Consider the following 9,723-nt stretch of genomic DNA (forward strand, 5'->3'; position numbering starts at 1 on the left):
ATCAGTGATATATTTCCAAATCAGGATGGTTATTGGCTTGAGGGGAACTTGAAGTTAGTGGTGTTCACATGTATCTGCTGCCCTTGTCCTTCTAGATAGAAGTGGTCAGGTTTTGGAAGGTGCTTTGGAGGATCTTTGGTAAATTTCTGCAGTTCATCTTGTAGATAGTACAGACGTCTGCTACTAAATGTGGATATGGAGGGTGTTTGTGGATGTGGTGCCAATCAAGCAGTCTACTTTGTCCTGGATGGTGTTAAGCTTCTTGTGTGTTGTTGGGGCTGCACCCATCCAGGCAAATGGGGAAGTATTCCATCTTCTGCAAATATCCATGCAACCTTTAAGGAACTCCCCCATGTCTCCAAACACAGATCAAGCATGCAGCGTGGGTCAGCTGCCCAACAGTTAAAATCTACCTTATTGACAAGGAAACACCATAAACACTGCCTACCTTTAATACTCATGTTGTAGCAAACTCCTATTACTTAGTTTGCTAATCTCGTCACAGCAAAGAAGTGCTCTTTCTGTGCTTTCTTGGTCTGCATATTGAAAGATATTTTTGTTGCTTTCTGTCTCTTGAGAGATTAGAGTAAAATAAATATACATTCCTGTCAGCCTGTAAAACTAAAAGACAGTTTAATGTATAACTTGGTTCCAGATATGCCATTCCTAGTGCATAAGGTTTTCGATAAAAATGCATCAGGAATGTGTAGTAGAGCTTAATTGGACACATGTAGCTTTTCATGTCTATTATTATTAGTTGATCTTCCCTAATATTGCTCCTATGCACATTAGAACATTATGACTATGTAAATTGTATCTGATATTTGTCTTCTAATATCTCAATCATTTCAGCCTCAGTGATCAGCCTCTCCCATACATCTTCAACCGAGCCTTCCACACCCCCAGCCCTTTTGATTGTCAATGTATTTCCTCTATGATGGTTTTAGCCTCCCCAATCAACCTCCCTCCAATTGCAGAGGCTCTAAGCTTCAGCCACGTGTTGCTCTGTTTCCTCCAGCCTCTCAGCCCAAGTTATTCATTTCTGATCACAGGATGGGATTTTTTTTTAGAAACTTGATGTCATTCCTCATCATGTGCCAGTCACAGCTCAGTTGATCGCAAATCTTACTTCTGAATCACAGGATTCTGGTTTAAAGTTCCACTCCAGGACAAAAAAAAGAAGAAGCTGACAATGCAATGTAGAACTGTGGGAGTGCTGAAAGGTTTAAGGTGTTGCCCTTCATCACAAAATGGAAATGGTGTGTGGGAGGAAACTTGAATTTCATTCCTCAATTAAAATAGGGAATCCAAACATGCAATGGGCAAATGTTTACTTTGCAAACTTGGCATTCCTAAGCTATAAGAATGCCAGACAGAAATGGCCCAGTGCCTGGAATGTGGAGGAAGATCAGATTTGCACCAGGAAAGAAAATTAATGTGTGACCATTTTTGCAGCTACCCCCATATTGAGATAAAAATTTGGCCCTATGTCTCTTGGGAGAGTGTAACAGATCCAATGGAACTATTTCAAACCAAAGCAGGGAGTTTTACCCAGGTATCTTAGCAAATATTTATCCCTCAGTTCATATTGCAGACAAACATCTGATCATCACCTTATTGTTTGTGGGAATTAGATGCCAGCAAAATGACAGCTTCATGTCCTACTTTTTAATAAGAACTATGTTTTAAAAGTATTTCATCAGTTATAGGCTCTTTGTGAATCCATATATATAAATGTTTTCTTTCTCCTTTTGGCATCAAGTTCAGTGAGATTTCTTCACTCCCTCCTTTACCAAGACTTTTGCTCTACCCTTCCCCACATTCCCTTAAGTATTGGGCACAATGCATCTTCTATATGAATGCCAGAATTTTTAGAACTTATCGATCTTAATCTTAATTATAAGCTTTATATCAATAATGAAGGAACTGCATTTGTGAATACCCATTGACATCCTCAGGATTAGAGACAAAGACAACTGAAGGTGCTGGAATCCAAAGTAGACAAACAGAACACAGGAAGAACTCAGCAAGCCAGGCAGCATCAGGATGCAGAGAAGCAGACGTTTTGAGTCCAAACCTGAATATCCTGCTGAAGGGTCTCAACCCAAAACGACAACTTCTCTACCTTCTGATGCTGCCTGACATCCTCAGGATGTCGTAAAGCTATTTGAAGAGTAGTTATTGGTGCTATGTAAGAAAAGACAGTAGCCAAAGTATTCACCAGAAGATTGACAAATTGCAGTGTTGAGAACAGTAAGTTAATCTGTTTTTGACTGACTGGGGGAAGAATGTTGGCCAGGATTTCATATGGTTATAATCCCAACTGATGTTGCTACTGGACAAGTAAGATCCCAGCATAAAATCTGGCTTGACAGTTTTTATTTTTAAATTTAATGTGATAGTCTTTCATAAAACATAAACACACATGGCTGTAGAATTGGTTTTAACAATGGAACAGACATTTATTACACAAAAGGAATAAAAATAAACCAAACCTATCTAAATATTTGAAAGAGTTCAAAATGAACAGCAATACAAAATCACACCTATTCCCCAATTACATCACTTCATAGATAACAACAGAAATTGCTGGAAAAGCTCAGCAGGTCTGGCAACACATGTGGAGAGAAATCAGAATTAACATTTCGGATCCAGTGACCCTTCCTCAGAACTGATGGTAGCGAGGAAAATGTTAGTTTTTATGTAGAAGATAGGGCGGAGGAGGGTGAAAGGAGTAAACAGTAGGTGGAGATGGAGCCCAAAGAGAGAGAAGAACTGTTGGATAGACAAAGGAGTTAATCAAACCAATAGTTAATCAAATTTTTTTTTAAAATCCCTTCCCTCTCAAAACTGTAGGTTTAACTTAACAGCTTATTCTCAGTTCTGGTCCTGAGAGATTGGGAGCCTTTCGCCTGAATATTCACAGAACGAAGATATTTGATTTTCTCAGCTTTCATTTTTGAATGCAGATTTCTAACCAAATACTCATGGTCTAGATGTTTTACAAGCTACCATCTGAGGTAACTACTTTCCTTAACCACTCTGTCCATTCTCCTTTGCCTGGGAGAGATTGTGCTTTCTTCTGATTTCAGTCAAATCTCCTTCAAACTGCTCAAAAGCTCTTCAATTTGTGGCTTTTTCCAAGCTAAAATCAATCCTCCATTATTCTAACACAAAAGCTAATGCCTTTCAATGTTTTTTTCTCTCCCACTATAAACCTCACAACATAAACATGTTTCATTAACATTCCAGGAGGCACATATGGGCTTAAAATCATTGTTAGAACATAGAGCAAAGAACAATACAGAACAGGCCCTTTGACCCTCGATGTTGCGCCGACCTGTGAACTAATCTAAGCCCATCCCCCTACACTACCCCATCATCATCCACGTGCTTATCCAAGGATTGTTTAAATCTCCCTAACATGGCTGAGTTAACTACTTTGGGCAGACAGGGCATTCCACACCCTTACCCTTCTCTGAGTAAAGAACCTGCCTCTGACATCTGTCTTAAATCTATCACCCCTCAATTTGTAACTATGCCCCCTTGTACAAGCTGATGTCACCTTCCTAGGATGAAGACTTTCACTGTCTATCCTATCTAATCCTCTGATCATCTTATATGTCTCTATCAAATCCTCCCTTAGCCTTCATCTTTCCAATAAGAACAGACCCATTTCTCTCAGCCTTTCCCCATAAGACATCCCCTCCAGACCAGCAACATCCTGGTAAATCTCCTCTGCACCTTTTCCGATTCTTCCACATCCTTACTGTAATGGGGCGACTAGAACTGTACACAATATTCCAAATGCGGCCGCACTGGCGTTTTGTATAGTTGCAGCATGACATTACGGTTCCGAAACTCAATCCCTCTACCAATAAAACCTAACACACTGTGTTTCTTCTTAACAGCACTATCAACCTTGGTGGCAATTTTCAGGGATCTATGTATGTGGACTCCAATATCCCTCTGCACATCCACACTACCAAGAATCTTTCCATTAACCCAGTATTCTGCCTTCCTGTTATTCTTCCCAAAGTGAATCACCTCACATTTATAAATGTAGAGTAATGAGGAATAGGTTTGGGTGGGATACTCTTCGGAGGGGTCGGTGTGGACTTGTTGGGCCGAAGGGCCTGTTTCTACACTGTTAAAAAGAAGTGTCACTAGCAAGGCTGCTATTTGTTACTCATTTCTAGTCACTCGTCAACTGAGTACTTGGCTCAGCAATTTTAGAGCAGTAAAGAGTTAACCATATTACCATGGACCTGGAGTCATATGTAGACCAGACCAGGAAAGGAGAACCTGGTTTAAATACCCAATTGAGTGTGAATTCCACTGGCTGCTGTGGTGGGGTTTGAGCCCATGTCTCCTCGCAATACTATCATTTCTCTTGCTTCAGCTTAACAATACTTTTTTGATTATTTTTACTTTGGAAAAAACTCCAAGCAAACAATTCTTACACATGGAGTTAACACCTTGAATGTCTGGAAAACAAAATTTTCATCAACTTCTATCATATTGTTTCACTAATTCACTGAGCCTATTTGAAAAACAAATTACCCTGAACACAGTCCCGTTCTTTGCACTTGAACAGTGCCATTTAAAAATAAAAACATATTTGTAAACATTCTTTTTATTTAAACACTGTATTTCTGACAATTAGGTCTCAATTTAAAAGCCTGTGGGCTATGTGAATTGTTTTGTCCTGGATGATGCTGAGTTTTGTAGGAGCTGCACTCACCCAGCCTGGTGGTGAATCCAAAGAAGCTGATTTTGGGTAAGAAGGTATTCCAAATACTAAACTGCAAATTAAAGATTTACACCTGGTATTTTTGTGTTGGACTTACATCAAGGATATAAGAGTCAATTCAAAATATATACCAAGAAAACAAGCATCTTTCTTTAACTGAATTGAAATTCAATTACAGGGTGTTCTGGTATAACACGATGGTTGTATTCCTCTGCAACCTTGCCCTGTAGAAGATCGCTATAGAAAATCACTATACCCATTTGGGAGAAAGGTCACATTATCCACACAGTCTCCATAATTCATCAATCGTGTTGTAATCAATTTGTGTTGATAAATGTGTGTTAAACCAGAACGACCTGTATTTCATAAACAAAATAAAGCCTTTCCTTTCCTGATCTTTCTTTTGTTTCAAATGCAACCAATTCTGAACAAGAATAACAGAAAATTAACGACTTTTAATATTTTGTCAATTTCAATTTAATTTCTTTTGTATTATGTCCTCTTGGGTGAATTAGTTGCATGTAGATTATACAAATCAGACAGTTTCCATCTTTATTCACTACCAATAAACGTCTGGAAGTGAGTGAACACGTAGAGATTTCCTTAATTCTGAATTGTTGGTTGGGAGCCAAGGGTGAAAGGTTGTCAGCTTGATATTCTCCACCATGAGGAAGCCATTATCACCAAATCTTCCCAAGATATTTCCCACATCCAGCCAGATATAAGGGGCAATACTTGAGGCCTTTAGAGTGATCCAGTTCCTGAATGTTCCTCAATAGCTCAAATCCTCCAACCCTGGCAATATCCTTGTAAATCTTTTCTGATCTGTTGTGAAGATCTTTTCACAACATCTTTCCAATAGGAAGGAGACCAGAATTGCATGCAATATTCCAAAAGTGGCCGAATCAATGTCCTGTACAGCCACAACATGACTTCCCAACTCCTGTACCAATAAAGGAAAGCATACCAAACACCTTCTTCACTATCCTATCTACCTATGACTCCACTTTCAAGGAGCTATGAGCCTGCACTCCAAGGTCTCTTTGTTCAGCAACACTCCCTAGGACCTTACCATTAAGTGTATAAGTCCTGCTAAGATTTGCTTTCCCAAAATGCAGCACCTCACATTTATGTAAATTAAACTCCATCTGCCACTTCTCAGGCTATTGGCCCAACTGATCAAGATCCCATTTTAATCTGATATCGGAAGGTTTAAACAGCATGTGGATTGATGCAGGAATTAAACACAAACAAACACACTTGATGCTGAGACCTGGTTCTACCATTAAGTGTATAAGTCCTGCTAAGATTTGCTTTCCCAAAATGCAGCATCTCACATTTATCTAAATTAAACCCCATCTGCCACTTCTCAGCCCATTGGCCCAACTGATCAAGATCCCATTTTAATCTGAGGTAACCTTCTTCGCTGTCCACTACACCTCCAATTTTGGTGTCATCTGCAAACTTACTAACTATACTTCTTATGCTCACGTCCAAATCATTTGTATAAATGATGAAAAGCAGTGGACCCAGCACCAATCCTTGTGGTAGTCCACTGGTCATAGGTCTTCAGTCTGAAAAATAACCCTCTACCACCACCCTCTGCCATCTACGTTTGAGCCAGTTCTGTATCCAAATGGCTAGTTCTTCCTGTATTCCATGACATCTAACCTTGCTAATCAGTCTCCCATGGGGAATGTTGTCGAACACCTTACTGAAGTCCATATAGATTACATCTACCACTCTGCCCTCATCAATCCTCTTTGCTACTTCTTCAAAAAGCTCATCAGGTTTGTGAGACATAATTTTCCATGCACAAAACCATGTTGACTATTCCTAATCACTCCTTACCTTTCCAAATAAATGTAGATCCTGTCCCTCAGGATTCCCTCCAACCACTTACCCACCATCGATGTCAGGTTCACTGGTCTATAGTTCCCTGGCTTGTCCTTGCCACCTTAAACCAAAGTCTGAGAAAGAAAGGTATTAATGTACGTAAATCATCTTCAACCCCAACATAACAACTGAGATCAGGAATTGTGTTAAAATACCTTTCAAAGGATGGTGCTATTTCAACAACATTCAGTCCTTAGCAGTGGATTGGACTGTTAGCCCAGATGCTAATGTCATTGAGTGAGCATGTCAACATGCAAACATGGAACAAGAGTAGCCGCTTGGCCCTTTGAGCCTGCTCAGATATTCAATAGATTATTACCATTCTGTTTTCAACCACAACACTACATTCCTGCATAACCCCAACAATCTTTCACCTCTTTGTCTATCAAGAACCCAACCACCTCTGCCTTAAAAATATTTGAAAATTCTGGCTTCTGAGGAACAGAATTCTAACCCTCTGAGAAAACTCATTGCCTCATCTCTGTCTTGAATGGTTGACCATATATTTTTAAATTATGACCTTGTAGTTCTAGATTCTCCCACAAGATCCCATTGTCTCAGGAGTTCTCTGAGATGCAAGTTCCCTCTCACTCTCAAATCCAGAGGATGCAGGCCTAGCCAGTCTAGCCTTTCCCTATAAGGCAATACACTCATTCCAGATATGAATATAATAAACCTTTTCTGAACTATTTCCAATGCATTAACATTCTTCCATAAGTAAAGTGACCATTACTGTACACAGTATTCCAGATGTGGTCTCACCATTATCTTGTATGACTGAATGCAATATGGAAAATTGGAGGAAGTTCTTTACCCAAAGAAAGGCACTGGCATTCAGTGGAACTTGAGACAATGACTACTCAGAGGAAAGAACACTTTCTTGAAGGGAAGTTTGTCACATTAACTTCAGAATTGAGAAAATACTCTAACCATTTATTTTTTAACAAAGATCCTCTCCATTTCACTCCCAGTCATGCTACTTAGATTCCATTAGCTCTGGTAAGCAATGAGGTGGCACAACGGGCATTTGTAATTTTGGTTGAATGCCCTCCCTAGTTATACTATTATGCTTCAGACCAACGTATTTTGTGTATTAAATATTGGTTAATGCATGAATGACAAAGAATCAGAAGACTGTAATTCCAGCAATTAATTCCAATTGTATTATAAATCAGGAGAGCAGTGCTCAGGCATTTTTGAATACCAGTAGAGCTAAATGATTAAATCGCCATTCACAATATAAAATATTAAAGCAGTATAAATGATTTTCAATAAAACAACCAATAAACTATACTATTAATATAGCATAATGTTGAACCATATGTACAAAAATATGCAACATATTATATGATCTTACTCTATAGCCAGATAGCACTTAGTACTACATACAATTTACATAACAGATAAGGATGTTTGACCTAACCGGACCATGCCACCATTTATGCTCTACACTAGCCTCTCCATATCAGCACATTTATTGATTTATTTCTCATATATGTGCCTATCTCTCCCATTAAATACAGAATGTCTTAGAGTCATACAGCACAGAAATAGACCCTTCGGCCAAACCAGTCCATGCCGAACAGAATCCCAAACTAAACTAGTCCCACTTGCCTGCTCCTGGTCCATATCCCTCCAAATCTTTATGCCATTCACCGCAACTACTCTTTGCATGTTCAATTTTCTCACCATTCTTTGTGCAAAATATTTTTCCAGAATTCCACATTGTATCTATGATTTTATGTATTTTATATGAAACATTAGTATGTTAAAGACATCATACATGATAACATATATTGAATATAATTTAAATGCAAGGAAAGAGAACACTGGAACAAGATGTCAAAATGGATATTGAAAGAAACGAAGGGATCATACAGTTACGTATGTAGAAAGCTATAGCAAAGAGAAAAAGAAATCATTAAAATAAACCACAATGTTTACTAATAAGTGAATATTGGCAGAGCTTTACCCTTATTTATAATGAGTTTCATTTTTGTGAGACTGGCAAATTGTCCTAATTAGATAATCCAAGTCAGGGACGATCCTGTTACGTTATGGAGAAAAATATTTGCCAGCTATTTAATTGTTAAATTGAAACCGTATTGTTCATACTTTCTCAGAATATCAGACTTGGGTAAAATGTATCCAAGAGTATTAAATAAATGTTAAGAATTTCTCTGGTAACAGCACTGGTAATCCAGGACTGAAAGTTAGCTAAAACAATGCCAACCCTTCAAAAGATGAGGTACATGAACCTAGGAATGATAAGCCAATTTATTTAATATTAGAGTCATAGAGATGTACAGCTTGGAAACAGACCGTTCAGTCCAACCTGCCCATGCCGACCAGATATCCCAACCCAATCGAGTCCCATCTGCCATCACCCAGCCCATATTCCTCCAAACCCTTCCTATTCATATACCCATCCAAATGCCTCTTAAATGTTGCAATTGTACCAGCTTCCACCACTTCTCCTGGCAACTCATTCCATACATGTACCACCCTCTGTGTGAAAAAGTTGCCCCTCATGTCTCTTTTATATCTTTCCCCTCTCACCCTAAACCTATGCCCTCTAGTTCTGGACTCCCCCAACCCAGGGAAAAGACTTTGTCTATTTATCCTATCCATGCCCCTCATTAATTTTGTAAACCTCTATAAGGTCACCTCTCAGCCTCCAGTGCTCCAGGGAAAAGAGCCCCAGTCTGTTCAGCCTCGCCCTATAGCTCAAATCCTCCAACCCTGGCAACATCCTTGTAAATCTTTTCTGAACCCTTTCAAGTTTCACAACATCTTTCCAATAAGAAGGAGACCAGAATTGCATGTAATATTCCAAAAGTGGCCTAACCAATGTCCTGTACAGCCGCAACATAACCTCCCAACTCCTGTACTCAATACACTGACCAATTTTTAAAAAAGCATACCAAACGCCTTCTTCACTATCCTATCTACCTGTGACTCCACTTTCAAGGAACTATGAACCTGCACTCTTAGGTCTCTTTGTTCAGCAACACTCCCCAAGACCTTCCCATTAAGTATATAAGTCCTGCTAAGGTTTGCTTTCCAAAAATGTA

The 9,723-nt window shown here is 39.1% G+C and overlaps 1 long non-coding RNA gene across 1 annotated transcript in view; it reads left to right on the forward strand.

The window, feature by feature from the left end:
* The window catches only part of LOC122558873, a 19,126-nt gene extending 10,863 nt beyond the window's left edge, over nucleotides 1-8,263 (forward strand). Inside the window, exons 6-8 of the long non-coding RNA XR_006314260.1 lie at nucleotides 25-28; nucleotides 6,788-6,794; nucleotides 8,254-8,263. This is a non-coding gene — a long non-coding RNA (uncharacterized LOC122558873). The remainder of the gene's footprint in view (nucleotides 1-24; nucleotides 29-6,787; nucleotides 6,795-8,253) is intronic.
* The last annotated feature ends 1,460 nt before the right edge of the window (nucleotides 8,264-9,723 follow it).

Source organism: Chiloscyllium plagiosum, chromosome 18, assembly GCF_004010195.1.
Source record: "Chiloscyllium plagiosum isolate BGI_BamShark_2017 chromosome 18, ASM401019v2, whole genome shotgun sequence".
Classification (NCBI taxonomy): domain Eukaryota; kingdom Metazoa; phylum Chordata; class Chondrichthyes; order Orectolobiformes; family Hemiscylliidae; genus Chiloscyllium; species Chiloscyllium plagiosum.